Source organism: Aythya ferina (genome assembly GCF_964211825.1).
Source record: "Aythya ferina genome assembly, chromosome: 14".
NCBI classification, from domain to species: Eukaryota; Metazoa; Chordata; class Aves; order Anseriformes; family Anatidae; genus Aythya; species Aythya ferina.
In genome coordinates, this window is record NC_140312.1 from 9,696,567 (window position 1) to 9,715,301 (window position 18,735).

The 18,735-nt window shown below is 39.9% G+C and overlaps 1 long non-coding RNA gene across 1 annotated transcript in view; it reads left to right on the forward strand.

Annotated features, from left to right (window-relative positions):
• The first annotated feature begins 522 nt into the window (after window positions 1-522).
• The window catches only part of LOC311444366, a 97,352-nt gene continuing 79,139 nt past the window's right edge, over window positions 523-18,735 (forward strand). The window contains exon 1 of the long non-coding RNA XR_014697849.1: window positions 523-619. This is a non-coding gene — a long non-coding RNA (uncharacterized lncRNA). The remainder of the gene's footprint in view (window positions 620-18,735) is intronic.

Below are 18,735 nucleotides of genomic sequence, written 5' to 3' on the forward strand. Positions count from 1 at the left end.
CTGTATGCTTAAAAAGAGAAGATCATACATGAAGATAATATGATATGACATATTATCCATGAATCATTGTATTAGACATACTGAAACAAAAAAATTAGAAACATGATAATGAAAACACAACAAATACAGTCTAAAACAACTGGTTAAAAACAAAACAAAACAAAAACAAACAAACAAACAAACAAAAAACAAACACAGAAATGAGATATTGCTATGACCATGAATGATTGTTTTCAAAGCACAACTTCCATTTAAAAATAAAAGGAATGGAGAAAGTAATCAAATTCTATATAATTTTATTTAAATGTTTTTTTTTGGTTTTAAATCAATCACTTTTTTTTTTTTTTTTTTTTTTTTTTTTGCCAGTAGCAAAACATTTTTGGTAGGTTCTCATTGTAAGGATCCATATGCCTGCCGACACAAAGGTCTTCCACAGTGCAACAGGCCCTTGAAGGGAATTGCTTGCCCTCCAGCTCCACCCTGCAGCCAGTATATAAGTCAGGAAGGTGACCCAGGGCAATTGATGAAAGCCTGAGCTACTGCAGGAGGCACTTTGGAATAAAGAGTTGCTGCACTACAAAGACTGCTCAGCTGTATGGAGGCAACTATCAAGGCAAAGGTACTGCTGGGGGCATCTGGGTGAGGAGATGATGGGTGGTTGAAACATTTTGGCTTTTGGATGCTTTGAAATGTAGTATATATTTAAGAAAGGAGTTGGTGACCCACTACTGTCTTGATGAAGGAAGGTGAGAAGTGGGTGGCTGAAGCAGTTGTGACCTGTTTGCTTTTAGAGCTTAAGCTTTGTCTGCTGAAATAATCATGCTTTGTGTTCCTACAGTGTTTGATCTTAAAGTTCTCTGGAAGTGTTGCCTGGTATTTTCTGTCTTTAGGGTGTTATGAGGTAGCATGTGGCTGCTTCTCCTATGCAGGAGTGAGGCTGAGGTCTACCAGGTACCTGGCATCAGCCAGAAAGCAGATCTGAAATGCAGGATTTTTATTTTTTTATAGCTCTGACTAGAGAATTGTAGTCATCTCTTTTCGGTCTGTAGAACTGTAGAAAAAATATATTGTAGAATATTACTTTGCTTATTAAAAATGTGCTTTAAATGCCTTGCACTAATTCTAGCATTTTTCTGCAGTACTTTTTGTTTTAAGATGCTTAAAGTATGAATAATCAGGACAGAAGGAGTAGGTCAAGGGATCAGGCATTACATATCCAGAAAAAACAGGAAGGAATAGCATTTGGAAAACAAAATTATTTCCTTGAATGAACTCTTGACATGGATGAGAATTAACTTTGCCAAACCCAGATGGTGCTGCAAGGAACAGGGAAGTTAATTCTTCCCATTGCTGAAGTGTAGTGTAACCTATTTGTCCTTTATCTGTCCTCGTTACGTGGTGATGAGATCAAAGCTGACATCTGGCTGCAGTTTTGCTGAAACCGGGCAAGTGATACTCTCTGCTGAATTCATAAGAGAAAATACATTTGGAAAGCAAAGCTACTGGGGTTGCCTCACAAAAGTTTTAGTGTTTGGAAAGTATTTTACATACCATAGTAACTACTTCTGCTTATGATACTGTGTTATCCTAAAAGCTAATGGATTAAACATGATTAATGGTCTAAAGCATATTCATCATATCAGCCTCATCGGTATATTAAACCATGGTCAATTTTCATGACAGTCTGGTATTTACATCTGTGAAAAGAGATTACAAAGTGCAATTGTATTTCAGTGTTGTGCAGCCCATGTTATGCTCCAGTTGCAGAGGAGAGAGGCTCCTCTAATTCCAGCTCATTCTCATTCTACAGTGCAAGCTGTCATGATGCACACATTTAATTCTTGAGGGCTGCAGTTCAATGTCAGTGTGTTGCTCTTGATAGATGAATTGAACTCAGCCTGGTATAGCTGTGCTAAACACTTTAGATATAAGTAATAGAAAAGGTAGAGAATCAGGTCCGTAGTGTACCAGAACAGCTTTTAAAATGTGCTTTTCTTGTTAAAGATGATTCTTGGCTGCATCCTCCAGGTGAAGCTGAAGGGTCTTGCACTGGAGCAGAGCCAAGTACTGTAAGAGCTGGGAGTGCTGGCAAAGGCTGGCTTCTGACTTCTCCACAGGCTGTGTACGGAGCGAGGCCCTTATCTGGCCTTTAGGTTGCATTTTATCTTTGTAGCTGCATTTCTAAATCCTGAATGTCTGAATAGAAGGTGACAGTGCCTCCCAGAAAGTGTAGTAAACAGCATAGTTCTGAATTTTAAGTAATACTATTTTCTGTAACTGCTTCTGGGATGTGGCATGTCCTTAGTAGGCGTGCATTTATATCTGTGGAATTTGTTTTTCAGCTTTCAAACAGTGACTTTTGTATTTTCTCATCACTGTAATGACTGTGGTTATTTGTAGCAAGGGTCTCGGCACCTACAAATGCCAGTGTGTCTCTAGCTGATAAGTAAGCACCTGAACCATCATAGGTATTTGAGTATTTCATGGCCATGTGTTTGAGTAGGGCTGAGTGTGGGCATGTCTGAGCATCCAGCTGGTGAGCATGGTGCAAGGCAGCATGTGGTGGCCAACAGATGGTCTTCCTCTATCAACTACCTGTTGAGCTTAGCAGCCATTTTGGTTTGAGATTCTTGAACCTATGAAAAATGACAGGAGAAGCCTTCAGCTTTTTTTCTTGTCCTGTTAAGGCTGAAGTGTGCTTTTTAAATCAGTTACATGCTACAAGCAGGTGTGTAAAAGCTGCCTTTGGAAAAGACCTCTGTGACTGGGGTGGGGTGAAAAATAAAATGTGAATGTCAGGTTTTTGTGGGAGTGTGGCTGTGGGGGTCGACAAGCCCCGTGGTTGCCGATAACATCGGACTCTTAATGATGAGGCCATCAGGAATGTAAAGAGTTTAGAAGGAACAAAGAAGGATGATTCAGGATCCTTGTTGTCTTGGACTGCTTGTTCTCCAGCTGTTAAGACGTGGAAGTTGCTGGGTGTTTGCTGTTGCCAGGCAAAGTTGTTGACCAATGAATAATTAGTGAAAAAGTACTGCTGGAGAGCAAATGGTATAAGAAGAGAGCCTGTCCTCAATAAGAGTTGAAGCTATTGTCATCAATAAAGTAGTAGCAGTTACTGATCCTAAAAGAGCCCTTGTGACCCTGTGGTCTTACCACACGTTTTCTTTAGGCATATGACTTTTGTTCAGGCTCCTTTAACATTGCCTGGGGTTGTAATTTGGAAAGGGTGATGTTTTGGCCCTCCTATGTCACTTAAGATGGCTGCAGAATACTATATAATTGCAAAAGGCAAGATTAATATTCTCAACTTCTATGCAAATATCATTTTTTAAGGAAAAAGTGGTACTGCATAGCTAGCTTAAGATGTGCAGATATTGTATGTCCTGAGTACATAAATAGTCTTAAATGATAATTTTAGACCTGATTAAAAGGTTCTCCCCCATCAGAGTGAAGTCGTTCATAGGTCTGAAGGTGGTATTCATGTACTGAAATTAGTTGTGGAGGGCATTTAGTCCTCATAATACAGGGCTATGTTGCTTGATCTCACAGAAGGTAATTCCTGGAATGCAGATGGGACTACTAAAAATACCTACCACTTTTTTTCTGCTTTGTGAAAGGGGGATATAATGGTGGTGGCTATACAGTGCAAAGCTTGTGACTGTCCTTTATCTTTAGGGATGAATTAAGTTAGTGGGTGTGTAGAGGGCATATTCCTCTACAAATATGGACCAAATTCTTTCTTGACATACCCCAATGAAGCACATTCTTTCTTGTGCTTCCCTAGCAACAAGAAATAGCAGTAAGAGAAACAATCTATCCCAGGCATGCTTCATGGGGAGATTTAATATACCTTATTAGATCAACACAGTAATGAGTGTACTATTATTTACATGGTATGTTTGTGTGGAATTTATGCCACTTCTCAGGATAAAATATCCCAAGTTTGGGAAATTGGAGACCATAAGGTTATTCCTCTGCCTTTCCCTCTTTAGACCTGATTTCAGAGCTTTAATCTGTACACAAAAGATTGCTGTTCTCTGAAGGATTTCAAATATTTTGTGAAATAAATCTTAGTTCACTGAAGTTTGTCAGCTTTCTCAGAGTATCTGCAGATGATACCAGACAAATGTCTACTGTTAGCCTCTGGCTGAATTTAACATTTAATCTAGGCCTGCAATTTGTGAAATGTCCATCTTTCAAATGAGACTGGATCTCAAAACCAGGCTCTAAATATTTCTGAGGTCTGGACAGACTTGAAGCTGGAGCCATACTCAGGCTAAGCTCTCCCTCTAATACTGACATGAAATTATCTTGGGAGGAGCACAGAGTGGTCTAAGGAATTTAAAAAGGTCTTTGTTCCTTAGCACTCAGACACATTGAAAGCCTTTCTGGCTCTCTTCCTTTTCTTTGCTTGGCTTTCATAAGATCTTATGATCTATTTCAAAGAAAAAGCACTTCTTCAGTCCTTAAAAAACTTTTGAAGAAATAAAAGCAAAGAGCTTAAAAGTTCTGTTTACTCAGTTTTCCATGTTAGGAAAAAAAATATCAATCATGTTTGGCTCAGTTGTCAAGTGGAAGATGTCAGGGATTTGCCTCGTGTGGTTTGAGACCTTTGTAGTAGAGGATGGAGATCTGCTGTGGGTCAGAGGCTGGTGTCAAGGTAAAGCTGACAACCATATATTGGATGCTATATGTGGGGACACATCCATTCTAGTGTTAGTAGGCTTCTGGAAGCAGTATAAGAGGGGTATTCAGGGCTGGAGCTTTCTCAGACAAATGTAAATAAAACATGAAATGCTTTTGTGCAAAACTGCTTTGTGAGAACTCAAGAAGGTCAACTGTTCTTCTACACTGCTGCTGAGCTTAGGTGTGTTTACCCTAAGCAGTCTCTGCAAGTATTTTGTTTACTGTCTATTCATTGCCAATTAATCTGGAACCACGATACTGCCTTATTAATTATGAATAGGCACCCTACCTCCCCAAACTGTCTGGGTCTGGTTCAAGTCCTGCTTTTCCTTCCAGCATTGAGGTAACCTGACTGACTCAGATGCTTTTCTTGACTCTCATTTGGTCAAGTGAGATCAGAAACAAAGCCTCAAAACCCAGCGTCTGACTATCACTTGAAAAACAGTTTGTTGCTTTTTACTTATATTCAAGTTCAGCCAAAACAACTCAGCTTTTAGAGGCTTTAGGATGTGCCTTGGGATCAATATTTAAATTACACAGGTATTTCAAATAGCTGCTTTGCATTGTTCAGTAGTAAGAGAATATTGGAGAAGAAATTCTCACTTCATTTCTCACAGCTATTTTATTGCAGAGAGCAAAACTTTCCATCAGGCACATAGGATACACATGATCATCTAAGAACAAAGGGTAAATAAAAGATAATAACCAAAAATAACTATAAGAACATGCCACGTTGTTAATTGTCCTTTAATGTTTTCAAAGCATTTGCACTTCAAAACAAGCTAATCTGTCCACTTTGATTTATTTTTATTGAAATACAAATCAAACTCAAAGCCCACGGGAAGGGGGATTTTTTTTAGCCTGTGGCAGAGAAATAATTTTAATTTCTTTTAAATCTGTTCTCTGCTTCTTTGTTCTTGTTCAGTCAAAACATATATGGATTTCAATGGGTTTTGTTCTACCATGCAGTAACTGAGGACTGCAAAAGTTCTTTGACTGTAGCTCAGTGAATCCCTTCAAGTATTGAGACAAGGTCAAGAAACTGCCCTACTTCCATGATTATATGGAAAACTACATGTTTGTGGAAAATGAGGAAGCCTAAGGGGAGAAGTGCTTTGATAATTACACGACAAGCTGAGGATACTAGTGACTGACTGGGCCATTTGCTCCAGGGAAATGCAGAAGGAGTTCAAGGAGTTTACTTCAGGGTATTTTCAGCATCTATACTGAGTACAAAAGCAGCCTATGTTAAGTGCCCAAGTTCCTTATAGGTGAAGTGTCTGCAGTTAGATGCTTAGCACCAAGCCATAAATTCCCCCGCAATCTTAGAGAAAGGAGCTGTCAGAAATAAGTGTGTTCTGGACATCTACTTCCATTTTAACAAACTATCACAAGAGAAGCTATTTGGGTAGACCAGTGCGGTGTCAGGAGTTGGACTTAATGATCCTTATGGGTCCCTTCCAACTTCAGATATTCTATGATAATTTTCCAAGGTGGGGGGGGGGGAGATGAGAAGATAGACACTTGAATTCATTATCAGTTCAGTTGACCCAGCTGCATGTTAGACAAGACCCCAGGAGCCCAAGGGCTGACAACTAAACTGGAAGCCTGCATCCCTCTCTTCCTCTCCCCAGTGAAAAGAAAGTACTGGGAGGCTGCTGTTGGAGGTGGGAAAATCATTTGCATGCACTTTGCCTGCTGTGGTTAGCAGTTCAGAAGGGAACTCTCCCAATTCATTGCATATTCTTGGGATTTGATATTGTTCAATGCCTTCCAAAAGGCTGTCTCTCTGGTGTTTAAACAAAAAAAAAAGTTTTGCAATGGAAGACTCCTGAAATCCTTCAAGTAAATATTACTTGAGTGTTGCCAGGTCCTAGCTCTAGGCAGGATTGTACTGTGATGAAAGGGATGAAATAAAAAATAGCAGAAGACTCCATGTATGAGGCAAAAAAACTGCAATGTCTTTTACATATCTTTTCCCCTCAGTGTTTTTTTTTTTTTTTTTTTTTTTTTTCCTGTGAGCTACAAGCTTACCTTAAATCACATTTGACTTAATAGGCAGATATCATTGTGGTGCTCATGGCCACTGCCTGTATTTCTTATTCCTGTGGATCACTTCCACCAACAGGTCAGATTCATAAGACTGAATATGTCACAAACAATTTATTCACCTCTGCCAGGAGAGGCATTTTCCTAAATTGCTAATTCCCACCCCCATTTTCTCTCCACCTGCCTTGCTTGGATACATTTGTGAGCTGACAAACGTCTCCCCACTACCACCACATTCACTGCATGTGGAGAACATTGAACACTTCTCAGATCAATTAGTATTTTCAGCACAAAGGCAAATAATAGTTCTGTCCTCTTTAGCTATGGATGGAATGGGAATTAGTTAATTGCTTAATTAGGAATTAGGGCATGGGAATTTAGGGAATTAGCCTAAAGACTCTATTTTTCTGTTGGAAGTCTGGTGTTTTTTGCTGCCATCCTTAATTCTTTTCTAATGTGTTGTCCCATGACAAAACACCTGTTAACGGAAAAAATTTCCAGAGCAGGAAAGTATTGTCTTCAGTAATGTCTAATGTTCAGTGTAGGGGTGTTAATTCTTACATGCACAAATTTGTGATTACTGTGTCTCCCTTCTCTTTGCTCCCAAAGGGAATATGCAAGTGCAACAGGCTTTGTGGTGGTGTGAAACTATTTGCATGTGCACTGGTATGTTGCAGTATGTTGTAAATGCAAAAGGGCTTGTGCTTTTTTACATGTGCCTCTGGAAGAAGGTGTTGTGACTGTGTACTGTGGGCAGTACATAAGGGGGAATGTGCAGGGAAGATTAGCAGCCAGAGCATGTGATTTTGAGAAAGAGGAATGGCAGAAAACCTGAGTGGAAATTTACAGCTGCAGCTGGAGACACTTGAACTATATCAGAGTAACCTCAATAATTCTGCTCTCTGGAAGATGCAGCAAAGGACTAACCCATTTTTTTCTTTCTAATGAATAATGGAAAAGGCACTCCAACATTACTAATTAGGGAAGATTTTATTCTGGAAGACTTTAATAAGGAGTATTAATAAGCATCAACTTGAACAACATTACAGGAACATGGAGATGTGCAGAGAAGCTTAAAGTGCAAAGCTCTTGCAAAAGCTGACAATGAAGGAAGTTGAAAAACTGTCCAAAGACAGCACAGAAAAGATTCTTACCCAAATCGCAGCCTCATGAGAGGTACTAAGATCATTTTCAGAATATCTAATCAAATACATGCAGAAGAGACTTTTGCACCTGATTTCCTGATAAGGGATGGGTTTCCCAGCACTGAATGTTTATGGAAGTTCAGTTGCATAGCACATTCTGGGACTGGTGCATGGGCAGACTGTTTAATAAGATTGGTGTCCCAGGTACACTAAAAGGACATGAGACCACACTCTTCATACCGGGTGTAACAGATATCAAAGAATCAGTGGTAAAATGTGGGACCTGTTCAATCAATGGACTTATACATGAAAAGCCATGTGCAGCACTGGTAGCTTTTGCCACTTACATTAAGATCAGTACTTTGTTCTTTACTGTTGTGCATGTACTCTTCTCTTACCACTGCCTCTTTGTGTAAAGGAAGTCTAATATAATCCAGTTCACATTAGGCATTATGTTCTAGACTGATAGCTATGCTGATCTCTTGCATTTTATCTGAGGCACATTCCTATTATTAAAAGAATGTTTTTTCAAACTAAGGTTTTATGGTAAAATATTGCCTATTGAAATGGTGCTGCAGGCAGCCCAGCTATCCTGATGACTTTGCCCAAGTGACTCACTTGGGAAGTGTAGTGTGAACAGGAGTTCATCTTTTTTTGAAATACTAACTCTTTTTGATTGTCTTCTTGTGGGCCTGGGTCTAGCCCAGGTTTTATCCCTGGGAGATATCATTTGTGCATCTGCATAGATGTGTGGGTGTCATGCAACTCCAGAGATGTGAGGAGTTGGATGTGTCAAAGCATGGCCAATAAGTCAGCACTGAAATTTATGGACCTCTTAGTTATTGACTGGGTTATTACAACAGGCTTTTCTGTCTTGCATGAGTTGTTCTAGGGCCTGTACAAAAGGCCTACACAGAAGTGAGCTGGATATGACTTAATCTGCATTCTGGGGGCTAGTCACTTTTAATTGTACCCATAACCAACAGTGGATAGACCACTTGTCTCAAGAGTCTCAAGCATTACATTTTCTGGTTGTACTCATTGTTATTGGTGAGCTAAGAAGGTGATGTTTTTGACTAAATGTCACAACATAAGTAACAGTAACTGCAGCTAGCACACTGCTGTTGGTTTTAAAGGACAGAATATACTCAAATGGGTAGGTCTTAGAAATATTGTATCTGCCACAAAATAAATAAATAAATAAATACAAATAAGGCATGTTTCAAGGCTTGAATAAGCCAGATTTATGTCATATTCACCACTGGCTATACCTCCCTGTTTTTGATTGTCTCAAGCACATACACAACCATATCATTTGGAATAGATCAAATGCAATCTATCACAGCAGATGGGAGTCCTAATGCAAAAACTGTTGAAGATGAATCTTTCCCCTTTTGGGTACTTATATGCTCTGTTTCTCACAGGTCTTGTTGTCTGCACTTGCACATTAGATGACCAAGGTGCAGGAAGAAGACTGGGTTCTCCTTTGTTTAAAGATGAACTTTGACAAAATGGACAGTTCTGACTTCTGACTCAGAGTTAATCAGTTGCTGAGAACTGTGCCCTGCTGCTTTGTCTGTCTATCATCTGTCTTCAGCTAATGAATTCCTTTGGGGTGGAGTGTTCTATCTTCTGCTATATTTTCAGTGGCAGCAGTATACCCAGCAAAGGAAAATTCCACTAGAATATAATATTGAGAACTTAATACTGCAGTGAAAGTCATGTTAAAATTTGAGGACAGACAAATTCTAGATCTACAGAGCAAGCAAATCTCTTTACTAATTATGTTGACTGAGATTTCAGAAAATAAAGCTCTTTAGAAGAAGTAGTGTTATTCCAGAGAAGTCCACTTGTGCTGACTGATGCTCCAACACAATTTGGAGGCAATGTCTTTGGAGAAGGTGACAATGGGATGAATTGGTCCTGTGCTAAACATCTGAATTCAATGCAGTTGGGACTCTAGCTGAGACCTCTGATGAGTTTGTCCTTTCTTCTAGGATATTTGCAACAACAGGATTGTCCATATCATGTGCACCTTTATGCCCTAAGGAATTTGCAATGAAGTTGTTCAGGCACTTTCTTTTATATATCTCTGTGGTGCCACTGCAGTTGATTGCTTCAGCTGCTCTGACTGAAGCAGAAAGACTTAATAAAAAGTGAGATGAAGTACTCAGTGAAACTTCCCTGGAGTGGGTGGGGAGGTGAACTGTGACTGTACTGCAAGGGGTTTGTCTTCCCTTTAGGAAACTGTATTTTCACAAAGAAAGCCTAACAGGAGTGTACCTGCTGGTGCACATCTTTAAGCTCTGTATTGGAAGATCTTTTTTAGACAGAGCTTTTCATTTAAAGAGGTATATTCATCCCTGGTATGAAAGTTCTCTAGACCTAATACTGAGCCTCCTTATAGTTATCATTGGAGAAGACTTCCATGGAATAGTTCACCTTAATCAAATACAGATCTCTAAAGTAGACCAGATGTGTATGCACTCCCCAGACAACTTGGTAGATTAATAAAATTAGACAAATTAGTCCCTACACTATGTACATCTATGCTGCCTCACAGTTGCTACATTAATAACTTGGCAGCAAGGTGCCCTTGATCCTAGTTATTCTGCATTTATAAATATTTGGTGCATCAATGACTGAAACCCACTAATTGAGGCAGTTAGCTGAAGTTTGAATTGATTTTCTTATCCCTGACCACTGAATGTTTTTCTAAGACTTGTCAACTCAGTACTGCTTAGGAAGCTCATCAAAATGTCAGGCTTACTTTGAGTCACAGCCAGAATAAGAGTGGCTATGTCCAGTCCCATATTCTGCATAAGACCAAGGAAGATGCTGTCGTGAAAATCTCTGGAAATTCATTTAGGTTTAAAAGTTATCCCACTTGGTAAAATAAACTACTATGAATGCCTACTTACTGTTTACAGGTCCTCATGACAGGAATCTTCCCCGAACCTGAACAACAACTTGAGATAATACATTATAATTTACAGTTAAATATTGTAAATGGGCTAGAGATTTTTTTTGCCATTGGAGATCACATTTCTATGCATTGCTGCTGTTCGCTTACTGTAAACTGAGCCAAAATATGTTTATATAAAGAAAGGGAGGAGGAAGGTACTGTGGTCATTGTGGGTTTTCTTTCTGCTGCAAGCCTTAATCTGATTGAATAGCTGCCTATCACTGAGCTATCAAGTTTAATGATGAAGAAAGGAACAGAAATGTGCTTTTGGCTGGGCTCCTTATCTAAAGGCTGTGATCTTTGTCAGGAAGATTGACAAAGCTTATATTCATGGGATTTACTTATGCATGCTGATATGTACAGTCTGGGGACAGGCTTCTTCTAATGCTGCTTTCCTGAAGATAGATGTCAATGCTGTTCATAGAAAGGTGCTGTTGTGGACTGCAATGTTCTGACATGCTGTCCATCTTGTCATCTTGAATATTCCTCTCCTGAATTAGCTCTGGGAGCTACACAATAGTATGTCTGTATATGGACTGCACTGTGGTCTGTCAAAGTGAACAGGAGACCACTTCCAAGCAGAAGCTGGTGTTGAAGCCACTGACCTAATAATGTTTTAAAACCTGATGTCATTTCAAGCTGGCCATCAGAACCCAGGAGTCAAAGGCTAGAAGGAGTTGACATTATCATCATCCTGACAACTTGCTTCAGGATCACTGGAATCACTGGATACAAAAAATAGAGGACTAGAAAACTAGAGGGAACATATATCAAACAAGTGCAGCCCTGGAAAACTCACTCCCACTGAACACAGCAATACATTTGAAATGATTGAATTTCAAACTATCTCTAATCAGTTATTTCCTGTCTTACTGCCTACTGAGGAGCAACTGAATGACAGCTTGGTCTGCCTCTAAAAATCCTTTTGAATGGCAGCTGTCCATGGTTACTTCCAAAATAGTTTAGTCCTATCCAGAACTTAAGCAGTGTCTCTCTTTATAGCACAGGATTGGCTGGTGCTGGTTAGCTGATAAACAGACGGCAGTCTGCAGGCTGTGGGACAGAGACTGACTAAAGAAAAGTCATATTCTTTGAGAAGGGATGCTTTGGGTCTACAGCAAAAGGAATTTTCTGGTTAACTTAGTCAAGTGACTTCCACATTAAGAGTTTGACATTTGCTCAATGCCACCTAAGTTTGTAACACTTTGTATCCACCCTAATATGCAAGAATAAGTACTTATTGTAGGAAGGTATCTCCATATAGTGTAATGACAGCTTAGTGTCTTCATTTTACTATTAGTGTGAATACAAGACTAATCTCACATCTTTCTCTTGATTTCCTTTTCCCACAAGTTATCTATTAACAATGGCTGTAGATAAGCTAACAGAAGCCACTAGCAGAAGCTCCAAACCAAATCACCTACACTAAACTATCCTGATCCTGTGATATTTCAAAGCCTTTTAATACTCCCCTGCTCGATATGTGTGGAGGCTTCTTGCAAGAGCTGCCATCAGGAGTAAGTTATAGCCAAGATGGAATTCATTAGTTCAGGCCCATAATGATTTGACTGCAGACCAATGCCACAGCCATGCACAATGCTATCGGCTTTCAGTCTGTCCATAAGGAGTGACTTGGCTCCATGTTGGTAAGGTACTGTGGTTTCTGGAATAGCCACCATGACATACCACAAAATATAAATTCATTGACCTAAATTAGTCAGATACTCAAATTGAGTAGTTCAAAACAGGAGCAGGAAGGCAGATAAGAGTTTTATTATGGCCCTACAGAAGCAAATTGAATTCCATCTCAGCAGGTACCACTGGATGCAACGGTCTGGTTTGTTTTGTTTGTTTTGCTGGAGGGAAGTGCTTTAGCCTCACTGGTCATTAATCAGTTTTAAAGAGCCCATTTTATTAGTTGCTCTGCACAGATTTTCCCTTTGCAGGATATTTTAAATAATATGAATCAGCATTCTACTTGAAAACATTAAAGACTTGGCAGGGAAATTGCAAATAAGTGCATGAAAGGATATAAAAAGTGGGATCAATTTAACTGGAAAATGCATTACCCATGTAAGTCCTAAATAACTGCTGAGTGTGGAAAGGCCGATAAAAACAAACAAATCAATAGAATTAATTAAGTGGGAGGCAGTGTGGTCTGGCAGAAAGACCACAAGTATGGGAACAAATCCCCTTGTGATTTCAGCTTGTGCTCTAGTACTGAATAACTAGGTATTTAGGCTTTGGATTCTTTTTAAATCTGTCTGAAGGATTTAGGTGTTCACATCAGGAGGACTTAAAGCCTTAGATGCGTTCCCTTTGTCTGGACCAGAGATAAGAGTATCACTTAATCATTGTGCTCCTAAAGTATGCTCAAGGCAGGTAGTGAAAAATCAAAGACTTCAGGGGCTGAAGATTTGGACTATGCTCTGGTGAAAGTGATGACAACTCTCAACCCCATTAAACAGGTTCAGGATGAAGCTCTGTCTTCAGCTCTGCAAAATTAATGATCTTCAAAGATGCTACCTTACCTCACCATTTTCACCAAGGAATGCAGGTGGTTACAGGGATATGCTGGTATGCTTTAGGGCTTACTGTATATATCTCTTGTGAAAATAAATAAATAAAGCCTTTCTAGATGAAGCCTGCTCTTCATTTCATCTCTCTGAATGTGTCTTGTTTCTAGGTTGGGATGATAGTGAATTCATCAAAATTCCTCCCTGCTGAAGCCTGTCTAGCTAACAACAGGACTTGTTGCATCCTAGCCATAGGACTGTGCTTTTGTAGGGTGCACAGATATTCAGCAGAAATGGAATCATAGATGAACTAAAAGCTACCAGCCTATTATATTGACTTCTGCTTTTTCATGATTTTGACTGAATTTTCATCTGGATTTTAAAGCCTTTGCAGCTTTAGGCATAAGCTTCCAGGGAGTATAAAAGCATGACCTGCAGTAGTGGCACAGCTGAGAACCAGGCTAGTGAAAGATCCCATCTACTGAGCACTGTCCTATATATCTGTCCTTTTTCCAATCCAATCTTTTAAAGCAGTCCTGTTTCCTTGCCACCAGTAAGTCCCTTTACAAACTGCTATATGGTGCTGTGTTTATTCAGCTTGACTTGAAATGCAATTGCCCAAGGCTGGGATTGCAGCTTAACGTCTAACTGCTGGGCAAATCTACAGTGCTGTAATGCCTTCCAATGCATCTGGAAGTGTGTATATGGAGCCAAGGTCTGGCAGAGGCTGTAAGTGATTGAACCTATAAAGGAGCAGAAAATTTGAAAGCCTGGCAGCAGATTACTCCTTCATTAATCATCAGCTACCCAATCTACAATACAAGTTCTGTGAATGTGACAGTTGTTTGATATTCTGGGTGGTTTTTAGTCACCAGCCCTTTGCACTTCAAGAAAATAATCCATAATCATATCTGTAGCTCCTCTAGCTTGACCCCAGTGGGCTGATTTCTGCAAAGAAGCTTTACGATTCATCTTTCTTGTCCAGCCTTCTTGCCAGAAAATAAGCAGACCTTTTTCCTCCACGAGACAGCAGGGCAGATTTAGAGCTGGAAGGGCTGAGAAGACAAAACCTTTCCCCTCTGCATAGTTATCATTAGTACAATTCCTTCTCCTGCTTCTTCCAGCACTCCTGCAAATCCAAACTGCAGTTCTGGATGTATGAAGTTAATACCAATGCTGTTAAATGACAGTTCTTTCCTGAGCCAACCCAGGCCTAAATAAGCAGCCATATACCTGCCTAGTCACAGTGTTATTATCTTGGGTCATGCATTGTGTGATCTGCTGTGATGGATTTTTTCCCCTATATTGATGACTTTTATACCAAACTTCAAATGTCAGAAGCCTTCACTGACTGTTAAAAACATATATTTCTACCCCCCCACCCCCCACAAAAATAAAATAAAATAGAAAAAAAAAAAAAAAAAAAAACCACTTAGGAGCAGTGAATGGCTATAAGATCACATAAAATGTTTTTCTTCCAGGTACTGTTGGCACTCTTAAGCCCCAGCAGAAACTTGACCCCAGCTGTGGAGAGTCTTCCCTCACCTGTTGTAGAAGCCCCCATATACAGTATGTCTTTGTGCTGGAGGAATTATGCTAAACTAAAAAGTAGCTCTGACTGGAAGGAAAAACAACAACAAAAACACACCTAGCATTGGTCATCCTGCACTATTATGGCTCTATGCTTTGTTTGGGAACTTATAAGGAGAAAGAAAGGTGGAGACCAGGGCCTCCACCAAAAAAGTAGAGTTAGGGAATAATAATCATAGAATCAGATGCAGTCAGTCTGGCAGAGACCAATAACTTTGTCTTTTGGGCTCAATAAATGCTTTGTTAGAGTCTAGTGTTGGAGTAAACTAGAATCAGTTGCTCCAGGCTTGCTAAAAGAGGTAAAGAACTTTTCTGAAGCATAGCAGGAGGGATGTGACCTATGAAAACAATGCTCCTTTCATGTGATATCGCTCACCCTCATGTGATATGTTTGTGGCTGTACCATATAGCAAGTCACAAAGAATTTACTACATTTCAGAAGTTGGCTTTATGGTCAAGATCTTGCCAAGATAAATTTTAAGCTAAGTCAGCTGATGTATTACAGCTTCTTGGCACTGCTAAAGTATAAGAAGCTGGCTGTAAATGCCATAGAAGCAGACTTACGACTGCTGCAGGTGACAAGAAAAAGGGGTTATATTGTATGTTGAGCCAGTTCTTGGACCTGTCTAAAATGCTAGCAAGCTTATGACTTCTTTTTGTAGCTCTTAAAATGCTGATTTTCTACATGGGATTAGAGCTTGCCTTGCAGGTGATAATTTATAAATTCATTGGTATTTTGAGACCTTAGACTGTAAAATTCACTATCTCAAAACCCAGATATGTCACAGAAGGTTCTGCTTTCTGACAGTGTAGACTTGTCTTTGTATAATGATTTATCTCACAAATGCAGTTAACACTGGTTTTATACCCTGCCTTTAAGTTTATGCATATCACATTATCTATAGTCTCATTGGCCTCAGGGTTCACCAAAACATCCAAAATTCCAGCAATGCAGGCTCACTACCATATCTGGTGTCTGTACAGTATCTGGTTGCCAGACACAGTACAACAGACCCATTATTCTGTTCTACTATCCTAAACTGTGCATAATTTATGTGCTAGCTAGTAATTCATATACCAATATATTTTTTTTGCGTACATAAATGAGTGCTGATTAGTGTGATTAAGACTGCAAGAAGCTGGATGGAATAAATGGATGTTTTTCTACAAAGCTCTATACTGTATTCCTTACTCTGGCAGTCATTAAACCTAAACAGGGATAGTACTAGTGTTCAGAAAGCCTAATCACAGTTGAACACTACTGATATGTTAAGGCTTCTTCTGACAACTATATCTGACTGGTACTTCCTTCAAAACAGGCACTAGTTTTTCAAGTCTTGTGCTGTGCAAAAGTAAAGGAAAGACATTGTCCTTTCATGCTGGTCTTATAGCTGCCACTGAAAAAATGAGCTGGGTCTTGAAATGAGAGCTTCTGAAAAGGATATCTGGTGTAAAAGAAAGGGGTTCGAGCACATTTTCAAGCCTAAACACTACCATGGCTGCAGAGATTTATAGGATGTTGTGACATCCTTTGGGAACACCCTAGGACTGGTAATGCATATGGTATTTATCCTAGTGCCACTGGATGCAGACACTAGTTCTCTACAGCACATCTGGGGACACCACATACCTGGCAGCTTAGTGATACTAGCTTGTTAAGCAGTATATTGGTGGGCTGCCAGGTAGGCTGGGACATGTCCTCAGCTACCCTCAAAGTGCCTGGCTCTGGGTTGTGCACTGATCAGGCAGTGCACCAAGCTCAGGGCAGCACAGACTTGCACGTCTTCATTTGAAGATTGTAGGCATTGTACAAAACTCTCGTTTAGTTATGAATAGCTATTGTGAGTCACTGTGAAGAAAAGAAGCTGAAAGTAGTTAGGGCAGCTGGCACCTTTTCAAAAGGATTTGTTGTTCTGTATAGTTTATGTGACCTGAAGTTTAACCTGTTTTTATTAGTGTTTCTGTGAAGAGGAGTTAGACTAGTGTTGGACACAAAGATGGGAAAATGTTTATGTTCTTGGCTTTTCCTGTGCATTTGCTAATAGTCACAGTCCCTCCCAACCTGCATCTTTTTACTGTCTGCTCCCCTCTTCTTGATGATGCTCCTCATCCAGGCTGCCCAGTGTGACAAAGCTGTTCCCTTGATTTCCAGGGGAATGTGACACTTGCCAACTTGTGACCAAAGACCATAGTGAATTTGAGGATGTCACCAGGCCAAGGCTGATTTCTGAGTTAAGTGTCTGTCCTTTCTGTAGAACAGATGAGCAAGGGCTGCTCAAGATTTGCATTGGCTAAAGGTGAACAGAAACCTGCAGAGATTCAAGCTGATGATCTGTCATCTATTTTTATGGCAGCTGGTGGACCAAGCTGACCTGTTAATTGGGAATTTTTGTATCTTGCACATGGGGTTGATCCTATTTAGAGGGGATAAATGAAAAAGGAAGAATTTTTTAATCGGAAGTTGCAGAGCTAAGTGAGCATGGCAGTGGGAGAAGCCTTCAGGGGCTGACAAAATTGCAAAGCTGCACATTGCTTAGTGGACTCTCTGCCTTCCTGGTTTCTGTGCAGCTATTTTGGAGCAGAGCAAGAGCCACAAAAGCCACAATGGGCTCAGTTCCCTCCACTGATGGCCTGACCCTCTAGTTCGCTTTTCCCAGTGCAACGGTGACAATCCAGTCCACACATGAGCTGAGGGCAGTCAAATGCATTTGACAAACTTCAGTCATCTTCTCTGAGCTAAAGATCAAAGGTAAATTTTCTTGGAGCAATAACTTGCAAATCTTGAAAAAGAACTATATTAGCATCAACAATGGGATTAATTAGTCTCCTCTTGAAGCCTTTCAAACACATACAGCCGGTTCACTGTAATGTTAGCTTTCTTTATTTCTTCCCTATGCCTTACCAGCCCTGCACCCCGTTTTGAAAAAAAATAAAAAAAATAAATGCTATTTTCATATCAATTTGAGCTATTGAAAGAGGAGAGGAAAAGGTAAGCAGGCTGAGCAACCAGACTGTGTAAAGCACAGATAACAAAACAAGCTTTCAACAGTCTCTTTCAAGCTTTTGTGGAAATGAGAGATAACAGCTGAGCAAACTCTTTGTAGGAAATTTGTAGCATGCAGGGATGGAGTGTGCTGGTTCTCTGTGGTGGGATGTCAGGAGAGGTGCTCCCTCGGTGAGTGTGTCCATAACAGACAGGGCTGTTCTGCAGCCTCTGTTTGTGTTCTTTTCCCATAGATGTTTCCCAAACCAAATTTCTTCAAAGACCTCATTTATGCATCTCCATCAAGCTGTAGCAGTCCTTTAAAAATAACTATTGGCTATTTAAAAATAGCCATTAACTATTTTAGAGACAATGTCAATTAATATGTGAGTAAAGCTTCCTAATTTTCCACATTTTTTCTAGGTTTTGTGATGAAAACTTGCGCTTTTTAATTGAATGTTCACTCCTGTGAGGTTTCTCCAATACTGTATGCTCACATGCATGAAAGAGTAGTTTGACACCCAGGTTTTATGCATTGCCACATAGACGAATGGTGTGAACTGCAAAATGCACACAACTGTGTGAAGAATTGGCCCAGCTTTGCCAATAGTGAAATGCAGAAGTCAGGTTCAGGTCTGATTCTGTGGTGTGACAAGTAACATTTCCAGCTGACTTTATCCAGGCGATGGAAGGGGGAGGGGGCTCAAGGTTCTTGGCAGAAGTGATGGGGAGAGGGAAGTGATACAGAAGATGACTGTCCTATCTATTAAAAAAAAAGATTGACTTCCCACTCAAAAT